Source organism: Sus scrofa, chromosome 7 (genome assembly GCF_054392235.1).
Source record: "Sus scrofa isolate SSC_HxYL_T2T_F1_AM1 chromosome 7, Sscrofa_HxYL_maternal_Yorkshire_Landrace_v2.0, whole genome shotgun sequence".
NCBI lineage: Eukaryota > Metazoa > Chordata > Mammalia > Artiodactyla > Suidae > Sus > Sus scrofa.
This window is the reverse complement of record NC_139389.1, coordinates 85,776,742-85,798,317: the sequence shown is the minus strand read 5'-3', so window position 1 is coordinate 85,798,317 and position 21,576 is coordinate 85,776,742. Positions and strand designations below refer to the sequence as shown.

The following is a 21,576-nucleotide window of genomic DNA, read 5'->3' as shown; positions in this document are numbered from 1 at the left end:
CAGACTAAATGAAGGACCAGTACGTAGAACACCAGAAGGGTTCATAGTTTATACTAATCTATTTTCAATAAGTTAGTAAAATTTTTCTGTGGAGTAATTATCAATATATATCATCTTGTTTAGTCTTCAGCTCCCCTTGGTTCAAATCATTAATACTACTTGCTTTTTCCACTTCCTTTTTTAGGACCTGCCTAACATAACGACCTGGGAAAGACAAGTAGACCACCTAAAGGTTTGTGGGGAGCCAGACTTTTTCTCATCTGTGCATATGACACGTGGGCTGTGAACATAACAAGCCCTGCTTCCTGTCTGGGGGAGTCACACAGGAACCCAGGGACTATGTATATGAGCTGCCAGACACTCCAAGACACTGAACGCTCAGCCTGAGGCACAACAAAACACACTTGTGCAGGGGAATCCGTGCCACATGCCGCTCTCCAGCCTGCTCTGGCTCTTCCTGGCCTCCGTCTTCTCTGGTAGGGATGGTCCCACACATGGTGGGAAGGTTCAGGGGGAAAGGACTGCACACAGGCCCGGGTGCTTCACGTGGACTTGGGGAGGAAGGGGGATGGCAGGAAAGCAGGCATATTATGATTTCAACTGGGCTTGTCTTTGGGTCCCAAGGTAGTCTAATTCCTCCATTATTTTATTCACTGCTTATCTCTGTTTTCTGATTTTTCCTGCAGGATCCAGTGTGGCCCAGGAAGTTACTCAAGACCAGCCAGATGTGTTCAGTCAAGTGGGGGAGGCAGTCACCCTAAACTGTCGCTACGAAATAGGTTGGAACTGGATCTACTACAATCTTTTGTGGTATAAACAGCCTCCCAGTGGAGAGATGACTTTCCTTATTCGTCAGTATTCTGATAGCTCAAATGCAAGGGATGGCCGCTACTCCGTAAATTTCCAGAAAGCACAAAAATCCATCAGCCTCACCATTTCAGCCTTACAGCTGAAAGATTCTGCTACATACTTCTGTGCTCTCCGAGATCTCACGGTGCTTGAAGTAATAGGAAAAGCTGAACAAAAACCCCAGAGCTCAATAAGAGAGAGCCCCCCTGCTGCAGGACCCAAGCTGATATGCACACCTGCAGACCCCAGACAAGAAGTGGTTGTCCTGTGGTTGCTTCATCTGTGGTCTGGATAAGAAGATTTCTTTTTAAATAAAAATTCCTTCTATGTCATGTGGAGCAGGTGTCCTGAGTAACTTTCTACTAATGCATTCTCAGTCTTCAATTTTTGACTTTAAGTCAATTATACCGAACACATGTAAACTTGTCTAAATTTGAAAGCTTGCCCCAAGATAATTTAAAGTGGCAGTATCACTTAAATATGCTCACATTACAAACCTAGGTCTAGTTATCTGGAATCATCATAAAAATCATTTCCCTAGTTCTTTCATCTTAGGCTTTGAGTCTTTCTAGGATGTTTATGTGGTCTTGTCTCTGATTGGCTTAAATCAGATGCAGAAACTTGTTTTCTGGAGCAGAATATTCCACAGATCTAGGCTATAGAGTGTTCTTTTACTGAGGATATTTAGTCAGAATAAATGGAGAGGAATCCTTTGTCAGCATCTTTGCTAATCCTCTGGCTTCATCTTGGCCATGAGTCCAGGCACTGCCAAAGCAACTGTGAACAGTCTGGGGAAGGAAGAGGATGCAGTCAGGCACCTCGAGGTTCTGTCTGGGGATGTGTGGAGAGAATGAACACTCTGTACAGAGATCAGTTTCTATGTGTGACCCTGTCTTTCTGAACAGGACTGAGCAGCCTCTGGAGCGTGGAACCTGGTCCTCCATCTCTGCATGCTCAGGAAGGAGAGAGCACCAATTTCACATGCAATTTCCCTTCCAGCTCTTTCTATGCTTTACACTGGAACAGAGGGGGACCTGCTCAAAGCCCCAAGAACCTCTTTGTAATGACTTTAAATGGGGGTGGGAAGGAGGAAAGATGAGCCTGAGTCTGTCAGAATACAAAGGAGGGTTACAGCTGCATGTGCATCACAGGATCCCGGCCTGAAGACTCAGCCACTGACCTTTATGCCTCCACTCAGGGCTTCCCAGGCACCTGCAGCCCCACCCAGACCCCTGCCTGGAGCTGCTCTGGTGCCAGCTGATGAAGAGCCATGTGTGGGGTGGAAAAGCAGATTCCATGCATCAAAATGTTTTCAATAATCAGAATTTCCCGTTGGGGCACAGCTGAAATAAATCCGACCAATATCCATGAGGACATGGGTTTGATCCCTGGCCTCGCTCAGAGGGTTAATTACTGGCATTGCTGTGAGCTGTGGTGTAGATCGCAGATGCAGCTTGGATCCAGCATTGCTTGGCTGTGGTGTAGGCCAGCAGTTTCAGCTCTGAGTCAACCCCTAGCCTGGGAACCTCCTATGCCACAGGCGTGGCTCTAAAAAGCAAAAAAAAAAAAAAAAAAGGTGTTCATAATCAGAGGAATTGCAGACATAGGCAAACAGGCATTCCAGTCACTGTAGCTCCCTCAACAGTGGGACGGTTACTGAACATCACTAACCTTGACTCCCACCAGTATACTGGCCACATCATTGAGTCAGATTCCTGGCTTCCTCTTTTGCCATGATCCCAAGTGAACTAAATGAACCTATCAGATGAACTCAAACTACCTAAAACAATCTGGTTAAACTGGGGTAATATTGACTCTTCACTGTTGCTACATCCTAAGAGCTCATTCTTCAGTCGTATTTCTTTGCATGCATGAAGGCAGCACAAGAACATGTGTAGTACCTTCTCACTCACCTGGCATGGAAATCTGCATATTTCATACCATAACACTCAATTCTGCCTCATTTAACTCATTGGGAATTTTGCTTTTGCTTTAGTTCAATCTTCCCGGTACATGGACATCTGTATTTCATTTCTTCTCCTATGGGGCCCTTTGCACATCACTTTTGATATCCGATTGGCTGGGGAAGTTCATACTAAACTTGGTCTATCCTCCATTTTTACTGGGATTGTGATGTTGGATGAGCAACCGAATTCTAGGATCTAAGTCTCTTGCTTCCTAATTTCCAGGTCTATGGTCCAGTTGAATATCTGGTGCTGCACTCACTTTGTAGGTTTCCAGATACCCCACCAGTTTAATCCTCCATTAGTACTCTAAAAGTCTCTAATTCTGGAGCCTTTCTGAGTTTTGTCTACATGAATTAACTTGCTTTAGGTCATCTTCATCTAATAGCTTCAGTTTCAGTTTTCTCCCAACATCTACATTAATAACTAGTTATCCAGCTCCTGTCCAGCTTCTTAAATCATGTTGCCATTGTGTTCTCCCCTCCCCCACTGATCTCTCTCTCTCTCTTTTTTTTTTTTTTTTTTTTTTGTCTTTTTGCCTTTTCTAGGGCCGCACCTGCAGCATATGGAGGTTCCCAGGCTAGGGGTCGAATCGGAGTTGTAGCCACTGGCCTACACCAGAGCCACAGCAATGCGGGATCCGAGCCGCGTCTGCAACCTACACCACAGATCATGGCAACTCCGGATCCTTAACCCACTGAGCAAGGCCAGGGATCGAACATGCAACTTCATGGTTTCTAGTCGGATTCGTTAGCCACTGTGCCACAATGGGAACTCCATGATCTCTTTTTTTGTAGGTTTGTTGTTTTTAATATTACTACTACCACTACCTAACATTTCGGTAAAAATAATACATAGTATAAAAACAACTTTGGATGGCACACAAACCCCTCAGACTGAAACCGTTTAAGAGATACAGATTTATTTTTCAAAGGTTATTTACAAGGATGCAATGGATCTACTTATCATCAGACGGGGAGTGGTTGTGACGGTGTGTAGAAGCAGAAGGTATAGCACGGGACTGAGTGAGGAGAACCTGTAGTTCCCTGCACACTAAGGTCAATGGTGTAGAACAACACCAAAGAAGAGGTGCTGGTCAACTTCCAAGCTGAGTATCCTACATTATTGACAGAAAGACCGAGGAAGGAGATTTCTTAATACTATCAGTAATGATCTCTGGCTTTAGCTACCTCTGGATTGGTAGAAACAAAAGGCAGAGAAAAACAGCAAGGATGAAATATGGCTCATCTGGGCATTGCTGCCACACAATGCTTCACAGCCTTTTCACAACACTGAACGTATAGAAACCGATGATGTTTACACAGCCCATCATGTAGAGTGCTGCTTCAAACGGATTCATGATGGCAAGTTCCCTGGGCCTCATGCTTGCCTTCGAGGTGATGGGATAAAGCTCTTCCCACACACATAATCCAATTCCTGGATGCAGTGGCACATAATTTGGAAAATCTACTGTTATAAACATGAGGGGGATGTTCATTTGGAGTGGAGAGTCCTTACCAGAAAATTAAAGTCATGCATAACTAAGGAAATTTTCTTGGCTTCTCAAATGGATCTGAAATTGAAAATAGTCTGTTAAATTTTGATTATTCATAGAGACACAGGCATGACCTTTTAAATAGCCCCTCATTTTTTAGAGTTTTGTCACATGGAGTGAGAAGAATGGGTGAAATATACAAATCACATTGGACAAGAAAAGCTTACATCTCCCTGTTTTCTGTAGGGCCCCAACCTGAGCATCCAGCCACCGGCTCCTGTGCCGTGGGGGCCCCAGGCTCCCATCACATCTGAGCACCACCAGCTCCTCTTCTGTGCCAGGGCAGGAGTGCTATGGCCATATCAGCCATCTGTGAAATGAAGTCTAGTGAGACAGACAGATGTTCCAGGTCCAGATATCAGAGATAATCAGAAATCAGAGAGAGGAGAAAAGCGGTTTTATTCTTGCCAGTTTCTCTCAAGTCCTCAGCAAGACTCCTTTACAGGACTTCAGAGGCATTGGGTTTTGCAGCATCACAAAGCACCCCAAAACTCAGTGGCTTCAAACAGCTACTGTTTCATTATCTCATGGTCCGTCCGCTTCATGTGACTTCTGGGGACCCCACAGCCCTGGAACCCCTCAAATCACTGACTCACGTGTCAAGGGCTCCGCTGCAACCACAGAGGGCCAGGCTCATCTCTCACTGCAGCCGTACTCAGGGATGATCATGGCCCCTGCACGTGGTCTCTCCTCGGAGCTTCAAAATCACAGATGTGTAAGCTTCATATATTTTTGAAATCTGGAAATGCAAGTCATGCTTTCTTCTTATTATTCAAGGCTTACGCGAGGTCTTTGCACATTCATGTGAGTTAGAGAATTAGCTTCTAACACAGAAAAGGTTGCTAGTGATTTGATTGGGATTGTGTTGAATTTATGGATTCATTTAAGACAATAGGTATCTTAACACACAAAGTCTTTAGATTCATGTGATACTCTCTTTTTTTTAACATACGTCCTCTCTAATTTCTTTTATTAAGGTTAAAATTTTTGTAGAGGACTTGCATGCCTTGTATTAAATTAGTCCCCAAGCATTTGATAAATGGCATTTTGATTATACTTTCTAATGCTTTTGACTAGAATGTAGAAATAAAATTGATTTCTATGTTTAGCGACCTTGTTAATTCATCTATTAGTACTAGTTCTTTTGGTTTGTTTAGAGGTACTTTTTTATTTTCTGCAAATGTTAATATCTCTGGATAAAAATGGTTTACTTCTCAGTCTTCAAACTTAGTTCATTTTATGTTTTCTCCTCATTTGATGCCAGGCCCTCTGGTAGGACAGTGACATGGAGTAGTGATGGTTTACCTGTCTTGTTTGTGACCCTATAGAGAAGGACTTGTAATATCTTCTTCATTGATAGCCTTTATCAGATCCAGGAATTTCTCTTCTATTTCTGGATTTTTGAGAGTATCCATCATGCAGAGGTGTTAGCATTTTGTCAGATTCTCTCAATTTTCTGAGAGGTTTATGTACGTTATTTTAGTTTTCATCAAGCAAAGAAAGATAACCTCATTTCACATAGTTTTAGAGATATGACCCTCTAAAATTCAAAGCTCTGAAAAGAGCCAATAGACTAGACAAGCATGGTTTAGAGTCTTCATAAAGAGTATTTTTGTCTTTCAGTTGTTATTTAAAATGACACTTTGTAGTGGTTTCGAGCATCCTCTAAAAAATAAGGGAAAGAAATCAGTAATCAAAAAAGTTACTGTTAATTACTTTTTTTCTGCTTTTTGCTAATATAATAATATTATACATTCTTACCTGTTTAAATACTTTCAGCAGTAGTACTTGTTGGCTTATCTGTGTGTGTGTTTCCACAGAACAGGCTCCCGGTGAATATTTACGAATACTTATTAAATGAATAAAGCATGATTACCATGACATTTACTCCTGTAAATGTCTAATTCAATCTAATTTTCCTCCATCTTAGGCGGGAAGTTTGTTGTCTGCTCTTGCATTTTGTCCACAAATACAACCCTATATTTGTCCTGTTGGTGTCATTTATTTCATATATCTTCCATAAACCTGGGAGATTGTTTTTAGAATTATTTAAAGAGATGCTCAGCATAAATTCTGTCACTAAATTCATAAATAACTGAGGTACTCCTTCAGGAACAGGTAATTCTTGGGCTTTGAAAGTAACCTTTAAATATGGGAAGTTAGAAAGGGAAAATTGAAAGAGAAGCCAACAACTGAGAATCATTTGACTGAAATAAAGCAATAAAAACAATTAAAACCTTCTGTGCGGTGTTATAGGAACAAGAAAACACAGATGAGTAAAAAGGTGTTACAAGTAAGATGTTTACCTTCAAATCTGAAGAGTCCTTGAAAAGATTGCGGGCTGACTTTTGCCCTGGGTTTAGCGCTGCAGTTCATTTATTCAGTCACAAGAGGGGGCTGCTTCATCTGGAAACAGCATTCTCTTCTGGGAGAAAGAAAGGTTATGTTTTCTATGGATATTCCAAGAAAAAGGAAAGATGACATACTTTCTTCCTCTTTAGACAACTTGTACTTTATAACCCCTCATTGAGTGTGTGTGGTCAAGGATTCAGGGGCTCTGGAGTTCCCGTTGTGGCTCAGCAGTTAACGCACCCAACTTGTATCCATGAGAAGGTGGGTTTGATCCCTGGCCTTGCTCAGTGGGGTGAAGGATCTGGCGTGTGATGTAGGTCTCAGATGCGGCTCGGATCCCACGTTGCTGTGGCCGTGGTGTAGGCCAGCGTCAGTGGCTCCGATTTGACCCCTAGCCCAGGAATCTCCTTATGCCACGGGTATGGCCATAAAAAGACAAAAAACAAAACAAAACAAACAAACAAAAAGAACTCAGGGCCTTTAGCCCAGTAGTTAAACCCTTTCCAGGTACCTCCATAAACACTGCTTACTCTTTCCCTACCCTGATTATCCCTTACCTTCCCTATTCTTTTGGTCTTTTTTCTTCAGTCCCCTAAATTTTTCTATCACCCCCTCCCACCTCCTCCCTCCCTGCTTTGTTTTCTTTCCCTCCTGTCTTTTCTCTCTGCCTCAGCATCCTTGGTGCACAGCACCTGCAAGCATGGACATGGAGACATGAGGATGAAGGATCAGTCTTCGAGGAGGATGAGGTGAAGACTCTCCATGTCATCAGTTACTGTATCAAAACAGGTACACAGAGAAATGGCTATCTAGATGTTGTGGATGAGTGATTCCAGGGACCTTTATAAGAACCTGGAGCTCCGGGATGTGTAGCTTTTAGTCTTAATGTTATTAATTTCCTGCCCCCACCCCTGTCAAGCCTGTCACTGACTACTTTGGAATCACATGTTCATTTTCTGGAATGGGAATGGGAATGCTCATCTCCTTATAACACAGAGCTCAGTGCAATTTTATGAGGTTAATCAATGCTTTCCACAAGCTCCATGGAGCATCAGCCCATTTCTTTAAGGAACAAATAGCTCAAAAATATATCTGGATGAACATATCATTGTGCTTGGAGTTCCCCAACAAGAGCCAGACTTTAAACTTCACAGATGACGGCAGTGGGCACCCTGTGAGATGGGAATGGCTATTTGATATTCTTGTCTTCTTCTGGGGACATGACTAAGACAGGGGAGGAGGACCCAGACAAGGAACTGCACTGTCATTGGCTGAGAAGGTCTTGGCCACAACACAGTGGCAGCTGCCCTGGTGGTCTAAGTCCTTAGTAGCAGCTGTTGCTTCTGTTCTCTGGAAACTCGAAGCCTAGCATCAGACACCAAGACTAGCTCTGAGCCCACGGTCTTGGCTTGTCCTTGAAGTATGAGGCTGGTGACTGGAGTAACTGTGTTTCTGACCCTGGGTGAGTGTTCTGTGTCTACAAGGGAAGGCTTTGAATCCAAGGGACCATGAAGGGTCATTTGTTCTCCCTGTGCTTTATTCAGCATGCTAGGGATGGCAGTGAGACCTGATCTAGGGATTTTCTAGGGAGGATGAAATTCTAAATGACAGGTGAACTCATAGCCCTGATCTCAGCAGAGTCCTTAGCAGTATCCATGTTGGAAGAAGTCTCTGCATATATTGAGCCAAGGAGCCATGTTACAGAGCCATTCTTGGCATATGTCCTTGGTCTCTGTAATGAACGCCAATTACATTCTTGGAGAACATAAATAAAAACACTGAAGTAGTGGGTAGTTGCCAGAGAGTTATGGGAGCATTATGTCACGGACTCGTAGAATTACATTGATTTGTGGTCAGGAGTTAATTTGAATTTTTTTTTTTACATAGGGACTATGATTGATGCTCAGACCACCCAGCCAAACTCCAAGGACTGTGCTGAAGGGGAAGATGTAAAGCTGCCTTGTAACCACTCTACCATCAGTGGAGCTGACTATATACATTGGAATCGGCAAAATCCCAATCAGAGTCCACAGTACATCATTCATGGCTTACAAAGCAATGTGACCAACAGCATGGCTTCTCTGACCATAGCTTCAGACAGAAAGTCCAGCACTTTGGTCCTACCCCGGGTGACACTGAGAGACACCGCTGTGTACTACTGCATCCTAAGAGACCCACAGTGGGACAGATGGGGCTGTACCTGTACAGTATCTCTCTGGTGACAAGGATGGGAGTGGAGGGGGGCAGAATCACTGAGAGCAAATCTAGAGCCATCTAGAGTGAGAGTCAGAGAGCAAGAAGAAAAGAGGGAAAAACAGGAGAAGGAAAGGGCGAGAATATGGATAAAGAAAAGAAGAAAGAGAGGACAAGGAATCAGTGCTTCATTGGTTGATGTGGCTGAGAGAATTATCTGGAGAATAAGAATCATAATTTTAACATAGCAAGAAAGTGAAGATGTATAAATAGGTTTTTATGGCTCCTCCTCAAGTCAATAAAGTGCTGGTTTCAGTGTGTTTGTCTCAACATAAAAATTGAGGAAAATCCAATTAATTCTCCTTGGCCCAAAAGCTTCTTTTATCTGGGCCCACAGCAAGTGCAGACTCTGAATGGCGTATGATTCCTGTTGTTCCACTTACCAGGAACAAATTACTCTTTCTCTGAGAATAACCTGATTTGTTTTTCTTGCTAGCCAGAATATGTATATTTTTGATGAAATGGGTTTTTTTTTTTTTTTTTTTTTTGCTGTTTTGGGAAAGAAACAAAAATCAAGTAAATATTAACTTATTTTTAATTGCATAGAAATCCTGTGTCTATAATGAATTTTTCCTTTTTGCTTTTTTCTAAGCAAAACTCACATCTTCTCATCATAGAAGACTCAGGGAGAGCAAAGTTGAATGCCCAGGCTGTATCTCCTTCATTTCACCCTCGCTCCCATTGTCCTTGTCTGAGAAATTCAAGAAACTGTTAGCGGTGCACACTGAGGAGTCTAATGTTTCACAAATTCTATGTTTTAAGCAGATCTCAGAGTTTGAATCTAAAGTTAGAAGAATATCTAATTTGTTCCACCAGCATTGCATGAAATGGGCAACATACTAAGAGAGTTTTCAAATTAACTTGCCACCTGAAGTAGATAAGATGTAATAATGTTGTAAGAAACAAACAAAATGGGAAAAAATCCTGAGCACAAAGAGAAGAAAACTTCTGAAAAGAATACATTTTAGTAATTGGAACAAAATTTAGAGAACAGCATCCTCAATGTAATAAGTAACTGGTGACAGTAAAACAAAGAAAAAATTGTAAAGCAGAGGGAAAACTGAAATGAAGGAGAATGATACAAGCAGTGGAGATGAGAGGCAAAATAAAATTTTTTTTTGTTGTTTTGTTTTCTTTTGTTGCTTTTTAGGGCCACACCTGTGGCACATGGAGGGGGTTCCCAGCCTAGGGGTCCGATCGGAGCTACAACGGCTGGCCTACGCCACAGCCACAGCAACGCCAGATCCGAGCCACATCTGCGAACTAAACCACAGCTCATGGCAACGCCAGATCCTTAACCCACTGAACAAGGCCAGGGATCGAACCCACGACCTCATGGTTCTTAGTGTGATTCATTTACACCGCGCCACGATGGGAACTCCAAAATAAAATTTTGTGATAAAAAAATACTAAAAAGTTACTGCAATAAAAATGGGGAAACATTTGCATTACATGTCAAGGATAAAGAATTTCTTTCAGTAAGTGGCATCCAATAATTTGTCATATGGAAAAATGTGTCATGGTCTTAAGATTGTATATAAATAGCAGTCAGATAGAGGGCAGATCTGAATGTAAGAATAACATATACAGCTTGTAGAAAAAGTACAGAATGTATTCAATATTCTGTGTTAGATACACATTTCTTAAACAAGACGAAAATATGTCTAAACAGCAAAACTGGACTTTATTAAAATTGTCATTAAAATTGAATTATTTCAGTAATTAAAAAGATGGCCAGTGAGTAGGAGATATTTGCAGTAGATATTAATCAAAAAGGACTCATTTTGATTTAATAGCATCTTCTAATCAACAAGAAAACAAGCAAACTGATAGAAAAAGCAGAAGTCTTTCAGAGGCATTTTACAAAGAAGTTATTCAAATGGCCAATAAACACGTCATTCTTATAAGGTACATAAACGGACATAACTAATTTACTCTTGTAAAAGTCAGAATATTATTAAGCATGGGACAATATCATAAAAGGAGCTCTTAAGTGTTGGTAAAGTTGTTTCTTCTTCTGGATGCTGGTTATAAGGGTGTCAATTTGGTGAAAAATTTTCAGCCTGTACCCTTAGAATATATCACATTTTCTTATATGGGTATTATATTTGAATAAAAACTCAAATGATAAAATGGCTCCTATTAATTATAAAGTGATATAGGAACTAAAGCTAAAATTTCAGCTGTTTTCATCCTAGTTTTCCTTTTTTGGCCCTGAAATGTATGGGTAAGATCACAAAAATTAAACAAGCATCAGAGTTCCCATTGTAGCTCAGTGGGTTAAGAACCTGACATAGTCTCTGTGAGGATGCCAGTTGGATCCTTGGCCTTGCTCAGGGGGTCAAGGCTTGGCATTGCCACAAGCTGTGGTGTAGTTTGCAGGTGTGGCTCTGATCAGTGTTGCTCTGGAAGCGGCATAGGCCAGCAGCTGCTGCTCTGATTCGACCCCCTGGCCCAGGAACTTCCATATGCCATATGGAAATATGGTAATGGTCTTTTCCCTCTATTTGGCATACAAAGAACTTTTGACCTTTAGTATGTAGAATCAAGGCACCAAGATGTTGACAGTTTGGATTATTAGAAAAAGTGGAAAATTCTATTGATTAGGAAAAAACGATAAATCGCTCAGGATACTTACACCCTGTTAATCATGACAGAGTACATGGTGGACCCAAGCTGTGAAAGTCTGGGGGAGGTGTATATTTTTTGTCTAGGAACATTGCTAACTAAAAGAATATCGGGATTCTGTTAATAAGGATAAAGAAGTAAGTCTATTTGTAGTCAATAGATAGTACTTTCCATAGCCTTAAACATTAAAGGGCTTTCCATAGCACTGCAGTGTGTTAAGTGATCAATAAGATTAGCCAACAGCTTTGCCATCATTCACTATCCCACAGTCTAGTCCAGGGTTCCAGGTGGCTGTAATAGCAGACAAGGGAGTTCATCCCATCTTTGGATTTGGCAGGCAGGTGAAATGGAAGAGAGTGAGGAAGTTGTTGACTGATGGCATTTTTAAAAGAGCTTGGGGATGATTGTCTTTAGATTCCCTATTAGACAAGGAGGCAAGAGAAGAGAGGGACGAGGGACAATGTTCAGAAAGAAAGAAAGAGGGGTCAGAGACTTCAGTTATCAGTAGATAGGAAACCAAGGAAGAGGAGTCACAGTCAACCTCGATAAATATTCCAAAGTCTTCCAGCACATTACAGCCTTCATTGCAGAGACCTGGGCCATTATTTATAAGCAGTGAGTGCAGTGATAGCAGGACTTTGGGGATTGTTCTCCAGGTGTGCCCTCGGAATGTGAGGTAGAGATCGTTTTTCTCTAGTGCTTCCATCTATAAATAGACACACACATAGATTTTGCAGTAGTGTGTGTCATGTCATATAGCATATGGGAGCTGAAGCCATCTGGATAGCCACCATTTACTGATTTATGACATCTGCTAAGTGACTTGAGCACTGGCTGGTCTGATGAGTTGATTCTGGCCATGTTCCTCTGCACTAGGACCCTTGAAAGCACATTCAGTTGTACCTGTGATTGACTCCTTCCAGAGAGGAATGATTCACCAAGGATGATGACCCTGTTTCATTTTCTATGCTACCCAACTGCCTCGTGCTCTTGCATGAAACGCTTTCACTTTGGCTCCTAAATCCCCAGTCTACTGGAAACAAACTTTCAATAACGCTGTGAAAATTAGTTCCTCATACCTTAACCGAAATCTGACTGTTTGGGATACAGTTCCTTTCTCTTGGGGCTGTTCCTCATTCTATCTCATCTAAAACACATCCGATTTTGAGCTAGGAGCAGCATTCTCTTCACTATTGCCCCCTAAGAACACCCAGACTCTTGGTCTTTGCTCCCTTGAGGCTTTGCCTTTCACCCCTACTGTTCCTTATTCCTTTTTTCAATCTCATTTTTATAAACATCAAGCACTCTTCCTTATATATTGAGGATGTTAACAGAGAAGATTCTCCTGTAACCTAAAATACACATGACCTTAATGTCCACATGGGGAATTCCTTGGCTCAAACAGGTTCAGGATCCGGTGTTGTTACTTATGCGGCTTTATTTACTGCTGTGGTGAGGGTTCCATCCCTGGCCTGGGAACTTACACATGCCATGGATTGGCCAAAAAGGTTATCCTTGAAGACTATTAATTAGAATCCCCTTCAGTCATTAACTCCCACAGCCACATGCTAGAAAGATCTGATGACAAGTCTCCAGTTAGCTGCTTCTCCACCTCTGACAACTTACCTCCTCTCTAAATCCTTGCATCCTCACGTTCTTATACTCAGTTACTTGTACTGCACTTGCTCTTCGACTGTTCATGATTATGTAGTCCCCTGATCCCTTTACTGTCATCTTATTTCTCAGAGGCTTCCTACCTTTTGTTTCCTCATCTACAATATCCAAAACCTGGCCCCCCTTCAATGAGTCTTTAGTTGTTAACCTCATTGCTCTTGCCCCATTTCTGTGTCAAATCTGTGATCTTATTAATTCCCAATCATAGATCAATACTTGCATTCTTACAATGTATATTTGATAAGCAGAGTTCGAGAATATCACACAGATACAAAATTGTGGACATTGAAACCCATTGTCATCTTCAACACTAACTAGACTGATGGTGTTGCCAGGAAAGTAGTCTTTTTCTCTGCAGTTGTCAAGTCCTACAGTGACTATATCAAATCTTCTCACACTGCAAGGACTTCCTAAGCCAGGACCTCTGCTATTCACTTTCTTGGGAAGCACTTAATTTCTATTGATTAAAAACAAACAAAAAAGTGATTCCACTAGAAACTAATAGATGTTTCGCCTTTCTGCCATCACACCTTGAAATAAGACAAATCCAAACCAATTCTTTTTCCCTTCATTCTAATGAAATTGGAAAGAACTATTTCTCCTCTTACCAAAACTTAGTCCTCCTACCTGAGTTTCATATTCCATTCTACCTGTCTCTTCAGAACTTTGATCCATTACTTATAGATCTTTTCCAAAACATGTAAATATATCCCAGTCTTTAAAAACCCTACTATTAGCACCTCAAATCTTTGTCTAGTCAATACAGTGTCTCTTTCTTTCCCTTCACAATACAACCTCTGGAAAGAGATTTCTGTACTCAAATTTTCTTCTCCTTTGTCTTATCTCTACTGCAGTTGAGCTTCTGCTGGAAGACTCAAATCATGATCTTTATGCTGCTAAAAATTGGTAGACACCTTTAGTCATCATCTCACTGGATAACATTTCTTCAGCAATTGCTCTGTTGGACATTCCTTCCTTCTTGAAACTCCTCTTTCCTTCTATTTTAGAATACCAGTCATTTCTGATTTGCCATATACACTCTGGACTACACTTTGAGGTTTTTCTGATCCACTTTTCCTTTTTTTTTTTTTTTTTTTAACTGCCCATCCCATCAGTGTTTGTCTCCTTAGGGATTTTCTTTAGTTTTTATTCTCTTCTGAATTTTTGCTCTGGGTATGTGTCTTGGTGAAATGACATCTATTCTCAAATAGTACTGTTTCATATATACCATAGTGGTAGGAACTGGGGTTAAAGTCTAACAGAATTAAGTTCTTGGAGTTCCCGTCAGGGCGCAGTGGAAACGAATCTGACTAGGTACCACGAGGTTTTGGGTTCGATACCTGGACTCACTCAGTGGGCTAAGGATCTGGCGTTGCCTTGAGCTGTGGTGTAGACTCGGCTCGGATCTGGCATTGCTGTGGCTGTGGCTGTGGCTGGCAGCAACAGCTCCGATTGGACCCCTAGGCTGGGAACCTTCATATGCCACGGGTGTGGCCCTGAAAAGGACAAAAGACAAAAAAAAAAAAAAAAAAAAAAAAAAAGTTCTAATCCTCATGTGTCCTTGGACAAATCATTTAACTTCAAAAAGAATTCACAAAAAGAAAAAAAAAAGGGAGTTCCCGTCGTGGCGCAGTGGTTAACGAATCCGACTAGGAACCATGAGGTTGCGGGTTCGGTCCCTGCCCTTGCTCAGTGGGTTAACGATCCGGCGTTGGGTGAGCTGTGGTGTAGGTTGCAGACGCGGCTCGGCTCCCGCGTTGCTGTGGCTCTGGCGGCTCGGATCCCGCGTTGCTGTGGCTCTGGCGTAGGCCGGTGGCTGCAGCTCCAATTCGACCCCTAGCCTGGGAACCTCCATATGCTGCAGGAGCGGCCCAAGAAATAGCAACAACAACAACAACAACAACAATAACAACAAAAGAATTCACTTCCCTTCTAATAGGGGAGCATAATATATAAAGTTCACAGTGCTCAATTTTAAGTGGTCAGGGACACAGATTCTTTTTTTTTTTTTTTTTTTTTCTGCTTTTTAGAGCTACACCTGGGGCATATGGAAGTTCCTAGGCTAGGGGTCAAATCAGAGCTGCAGTTGCCGGCCTGCACTACAGCCACAGCAATGCAGGATCTGAGCCATGTATTCGACCTACTCCACAGCTCAGGGTAATGCCAGATCTCCAACCCACTGAGCAAGGCCAGGGATCCAACCCGCATCTCCATAGATACTAGTCAGATTTGTTTCTGCTGCACCACAGTGGGAACTCCTACACAGATTCTTGAATCATACCAGTGGGCAAATTCCAGTTGTCTCTTACTGTGACCTTCTACAAATTTCATCCATTCGTCCTTGCTTTAGTTCCCTCATGTAAAAAATGAGGATGATTTACTTCATAGTTTTAAATAACACTACTTAATTTGTAGTAGTAAAAGAGCCTCTTAATAAGCACCCCCTGAAACAGTCTCGTCAGATTACAATGCTAAGAAATTCAAGCCTAAATAGGACCAGGAGGACCATGGGGCACAAAAGCCTTAAGACTAAATTTGTTCCTATTCTTAACCTCTAGAGGGCGATGTTGCACAATCTGGAAATGTCACCTCTACTAAATTAAAGTTCTACCTCCCTCCTATGAGCTTCTTTAGCTCACAGTTCACTGAGGTACACATTCTGAACAGGCTCAACACCAGGAGCAGTCATTGTCAAGGAAGCATCCTTTACGAACAATCTCGAGAACGTGCCTAGACAGAGATGTCTTGAATATCAGATTTTCTCAGCAACGAGGACGCAGCATTCTCTGGAACATGTTTTCTTGCTCCTCTAAGATGTACCTCTGTGCGTGGGCATGTCCTCAATCACCCTACTGCTGTTCCCAATACTCTTCACAGGGAATGAGTGATAGCTGTGCTCCTGCCTCTATAGAAAGAACATTGTTCTGGTTGGAATCTCAGGAGACACTGTCTCATTACTGTAGGTCTGATCTGCTCTGATTCATCACTGATCTTGAAGGAGGCACTGGAGCCCAGTCAGTGACCCGGCCTGAGGGGCCATATCGCTGTCCCTGAAGGAGCACCTTCTGGAGCTGAGATGCAACTATTCCTGCCTAGAGAACATCCTTATCTCTTCTGGTATGTCCAGAAAATGAAGTATGAAGGGAAAAAGGCTTTCTCTATCTAGTGGTCCCCTGTAACAGGCATTCTGAGTTAAACAGAACATCATGCCAAAGTTCCAGGTTGGAATCATGGGTTTGGTGGTTCTGAGTGACCCACCCAAGTTACCTCTCTCCTCTTTTCTCTCTTCTAATTCAATATCTGTAATACCCACTCTGTGCTCAATAATAATGACTGATTTCTAGTCATCTTTATTTACTTTTTACACTATTTCTTACAGTGCCTTTAGTAAACATTTGCAACATTCTTCAACTGCCCATCTGATCTTTGGTGTCTGCATATCACTTCTGACATCAGTGAAAATATACAGATTCTCATTTTCCATCCCTTTTACCTCCAAATCCATCTACAGGGATTATTATTTATAGATTCCAAAATAAAAGCACATGAGAAAAAAGAATGTATACATGTATGTGTAACTGGGTCACCTTGCTGTATAGTAGAAAATTGACAGAACACTGTAAACCAGCTATGATGGAAAAAATAAAAATCATTATAAAATAATAAAAAATAAGAGCACAAACTAAAATCAGTATTATTCATTTTTTATGGCAGCATCCATGTCATAAGGAGGTTCCCAGGCCAGGTTTCAAATCCAAGCCACAGCTGTGACCTATGCCACAGCTGTGGCAACACCAGATTTTTAACCCACTGTACCAGGCCAGGGTTTGAACCTATGCTGCCACAGAGAAAATGCTGGAAGCTTAACCACTGAACCATAATAAGAACTCCTGGAGTTCCCGTCGTGGCGCAGTGGTTAACGAATCCGACTAGGAACCATGAGGTTGCGGGTTCGGTCCCTGCCCTTGCTCAGTGGGTTAACGATCCGGCGTTGCCGTGAGCTGTGGTGTAGGTTGCAGACGTGGCTCGGATCCCGCGTTGCTGTGGCTCTGGCGTAGGCCGGTGGCTGCAGCTCCGATTCAACCCCTAGCCTGGGAACCTCCATATGCCGCGGGAGCGGCCCAAGAAATAGCAACAACAACAACAACAAGAAAAAAAAAAAAAAAGAACTCCTAACATTATTTTTATATGGTTTCAAAAACACTTATTTTTTTTTAAAATAAACTACTGAAGTTAAAAAGCAGAATACAAATAAGAGTAATCAACAGTTTAAGAATGTATTTAAAATTGAAGTTATATTTAAATATTATTTTAAAATTACATATGTTTTAATAAAAATAAAACTATTTACAATTCTAGTTGCAATGTTCATCTAGTGGCTAAAATAATACTGCTCTTTATGCAGGTAGAGTCTAGAATAGATACATACAATTTAAAAGTAATACTGTGCAAGACTGCAGAGTGTTTCAGTCAGCAGGAGCAACTGCTGATACTGTGCTGATTCATGAGCATCCTTCAGAGCCACAGAGGTGTACATAAGAGAAGCAGTAACATGGATCGTTAGCAATCCTGGGAAATAGTATTTCATCCTGTAAGAATCTACTTCATCCATGCCATCTGAGAGGGAAGGTGAAGCAGGATAATTAATTTTTGTTTTTGCTTAAGTTCTCCCAAATTCCAAATCAGAGTCTGCCTTCTCTGAAATGTACCCAGAAAATATCACTCAAGTCATCAAATAATGACTTTTCTTTTTTCCTACTCTTACTCCACACTGCCCTAGCCCATTCTAAGTGGGTAGAGGCAGGAGGGTGGGGCTTCCTGTCACCAAGTGTGGGCTCCAGGAGGGTTTGTTGGGTGAAATGATTGGTTGCAGGAGCAGGAACATCTCCAGATCAAGTCATGACACTCACTGCCCAGGGTGTATTTACTGTTTTACAGTGAAAATGTCCCAGCAAGAAGTGGAAACATCATGAAGCCACTAGTGGGCCCTGTGCTGGGGCTTCTGTTGGCCCATGTTTGCTGTGAGTTGGGGAGGCCCCACAGGGAGATCTCAAGGACTGGGCAGCTGCTGTACTGTTGAGGGGGTTGGGGGAAGGATGACAAGTCCTGCACACTTTCTATCCTTCTCCTCATCCAGAGGGGCACTTTCAGGGTTTTGTAGGAGTTACAGGGACCCTCACCTGTGACTGTTTCTCTGTTTCCCATCAGGTGTGAGAGGAGTGGATGTGGAGCAGAGTCCCCCAGCCCTGAGTCTCCAGGAGGGAGCCAGCTCCACGCTCTGGTGCAATTTTTCCATCTCCACACAGAGTGTGTACTGGTATCGTCAGACGAACGGGGGCCGTCTCGACCACTTGTTTTCCATTCCTTCAGGGACCAAGCGGAATGGAAGATTAAACGCCACGACAGTTGCTAAAGATCGCTGCAGCTCGCTGTACATTTCCTCTGCCCAGATCACAGACTCAGCCACATACTTCTGCGCTGTGGAGCACAGCGCTCCACAGGCACCTGCAGCCTGTACAGGAACTCTCCGCGGGGCTCAGCCCCTCCTCCAGCCACAGTCACACCACGAGGCCACCACAGGGCATTCACATTGCTTACTATTTAGCTACACTGGTACAATTTTAACCACAGACACTTTTTGGCATACAGTTTTGGGACTTTTGGACCTTGTCGTCCTTCTCAATTTAGATCTCTTTCTGCGCTAGAAATTTTTATACTTGTAACTAGCAAAGTAGCTGATAAGAGGACGGAGCTAAATATGTAATCACAGTGTGCTGGACTCCAAAATGGTGAAACGTGAAATAAAATTGGAGAAAATCACTCCAATAAAGATGTTATCCCGTTTAGTTGGGTGTCTCAGGAATATTAATTCTGCTCCACGACACTGTGTCCCAACAGGAAAATGCAAATGCTCACATCCCATCCTACTAGTGCTGCTAAGCAAACAACAATTTAAAAAAACCTTAGTCATCCAGCATTGTCACTGCAGTGGCGTGGGTCACTGCTGTGGCACAGGTTTGGTCCCTGGCCCAGGAACTTCCACATGGTTCAGGCATGGCCAAAAAATTAAAATTAAAAAAAAATTTTTTTTAATGAATAAATAAATAAACCTTACTCAATGTTTAATATGAACTTGATCACTTACAGCAAATTTATTCTCTTACTGTTCTGAATACAAGAAATCTGAAATCAGATTCACTGGCTACAGCCAAGGTTTTGGCGGGGTTGGTTCCTTCCAAAAGTTCTAAGGGAGAATCCATTTCCTTACTTTTTCTCACTTCTGGAAGCCACATGGATTTCTTGGCTCATGATGCCTTCTTGAATCACTCCAACCTCTTGCTTCCATCACCACAGCTCCTTCCTCTTCTGGAGACAAATATTCTTTTGCCTCTGACTTATAAGGCATAAAATATTAATAAACAGAAACCCAGTGAAAAAGAACTGGGAGACAAGCAGGAGCTCTCACATCCTGTGAAGGTAGCAGAGCTCAAAGGGCAGACAAAAGACTCTTTTTTCCTGGCAAAGACTGAGCCAGTGAAAAGCCCTGGCCTACCTGTTTACTGTAGCCCTCCCAACTTCCCTTTCCTCCCTGTAAAAACATTTTCCTTCCCTTGTGGTGCAGGGACCGGCACATGGCTCATCATGGTTGCAGACTGGATTGCAATCCTTTGATGATCCCAAATAAACTCATCTTTCCTAGAGAAATATCTGACAGTCTATCATTTGTTCTTTGTGTCTGTGATTCTGATTTTGCTCTATTGTATTCCTTTTGTTTTTTTGTTTCAAAGAACTCATATATATGTTAAAACACACAGTATTTGTCTTTCCCTGACTTATTTCTCTAAGTATAATACCCTCCAAATCTATCCATGTTGTCCCAAGTGGCAAGATTCCTTTTTTTTTCAGTGGTTGAATACTACTCCAGTGTGGTGTGTGTATATTTGTGTGTGTGCATGTGTGTAGGCAGATAGATAGGTAGATAGATACATAAATACATAGATGATAGATAGATAGATAGATAGATAGATAGATAGATAGATAGATGATTCTCTCTCCATTCATATATGTACGAATGAACAGTTGGCTTGGTTCCATATCTTGGATATTATAAAAATGCTGCTAGGAATATTGGGTGCATATAAATTTTTGAAATAGTTTTTGGTTTCTTCAGATAAATACTCAGGAGTGGAACTGCCAGGTCTTATGGTAGTTATATTTTTAATTTTTTGAGGAATCTTCACAGTGGTTTCCACAGTAGCTTCTCCAATTTCCAACCCGCCAGCAGTACACCAAGTTTCCCTTTTCTCTGCATCCTCACCACACTTGTTATTTCTTTTGACAATAGCCATTCTGACAGGTGTGAAATAATGTCTCAATGTGGTTTTTATTTGCTCTTTTCTAATCGTTAGAAATGTTGAGCCATCCTTCAGTTCCTGCCATGGTACAGTGGATTAAGGGTCTGACTGGGGCAGCTGGTCTCACTGTGGAGGTGCAGGTTCAATCCCTAGCCCTGTGCTGTGGGTTAAAAGGATCCAATGTTGCCATGGCTGTGGTGTAGGGTGCAGCAGTGCCTCAGATTCAGTTCCTGGCCCAGGAACTTCCATAATTCATAGATGTGGCTATAAAATTAAAAACAACAAAAAAAAGAATGACCCAAGGAATAAATCCTGCTTGACCATGATGCGTGATTCTTTTATGTATTGTTGAGTTCAGTTTGCTAATATCTTGTTGAGGGTTTTTGCATCTATGTTCATCAGGAATATTGGCTTTAATTTTCTTTCTTTTTTTTTGGTAGTATCTTTGTTGGATTTTGGCATTGGAGAAATTCTACCCTCATAGAATGAGTTTGAGAGTATTCCCTCATCTTCAATTTTTTTGGAATAATTTGAGCAGGGTATTAAGTTCTTTAAATATTTGGTTGAATTCCCCTTTGAAGCAATATGGCCTTGAACTTTAGTTTCTTGCAAATTTTTAAATTGCTGATTCAATTTTATTACTAAAATTGATCTGTTTAGATTTTCTTTTTCTGCCTGATTTGGTCTTGGAAAATTATATGTGTCCAGGAATTTATCCATTTTTTTAAAAAAAGTCACCTTTCTAGTTTCCAGGCTATAGAACCTGGAAATCATTGAAGGCCATTATTTAGGCTAACATGTAGCAACACTGGATATCCATTTTCCATGCTCTCTGAGGCCTGTTGTTGTTTGCTTATTTATTTGTTTAATGACTTGATTATTTCATAAGTCCATTTCCCCACAATGTGCCACCTGTGATATTGTACTTCAAAGGACACAGTCTTGG

At 41.8% G+C, this 21,576-nt stretch overlaps 1 pseudogene across 1 annotated transcript; it reads left to right on the top strand.

Annotated features, from left to right (window-relative positions):
* The first annotated feature begins 366 nt into the window (after positions 1-366).
* LOC146401708 (T cell receptor delta variable 1 pseudogene) lies at positions 367-1,144 on the top strand (annotated as a pseudogene). The gene is made up of 2 exons (XR_014811458.1): positions 367-476; positions 687-1,144. The product of XR_014811458.1 is annotated as a T cell receptor delta variable 1 pseudogene (transcript).
* Positions 1,145-21,576: the final 20,432 nt, after the last annotated feature.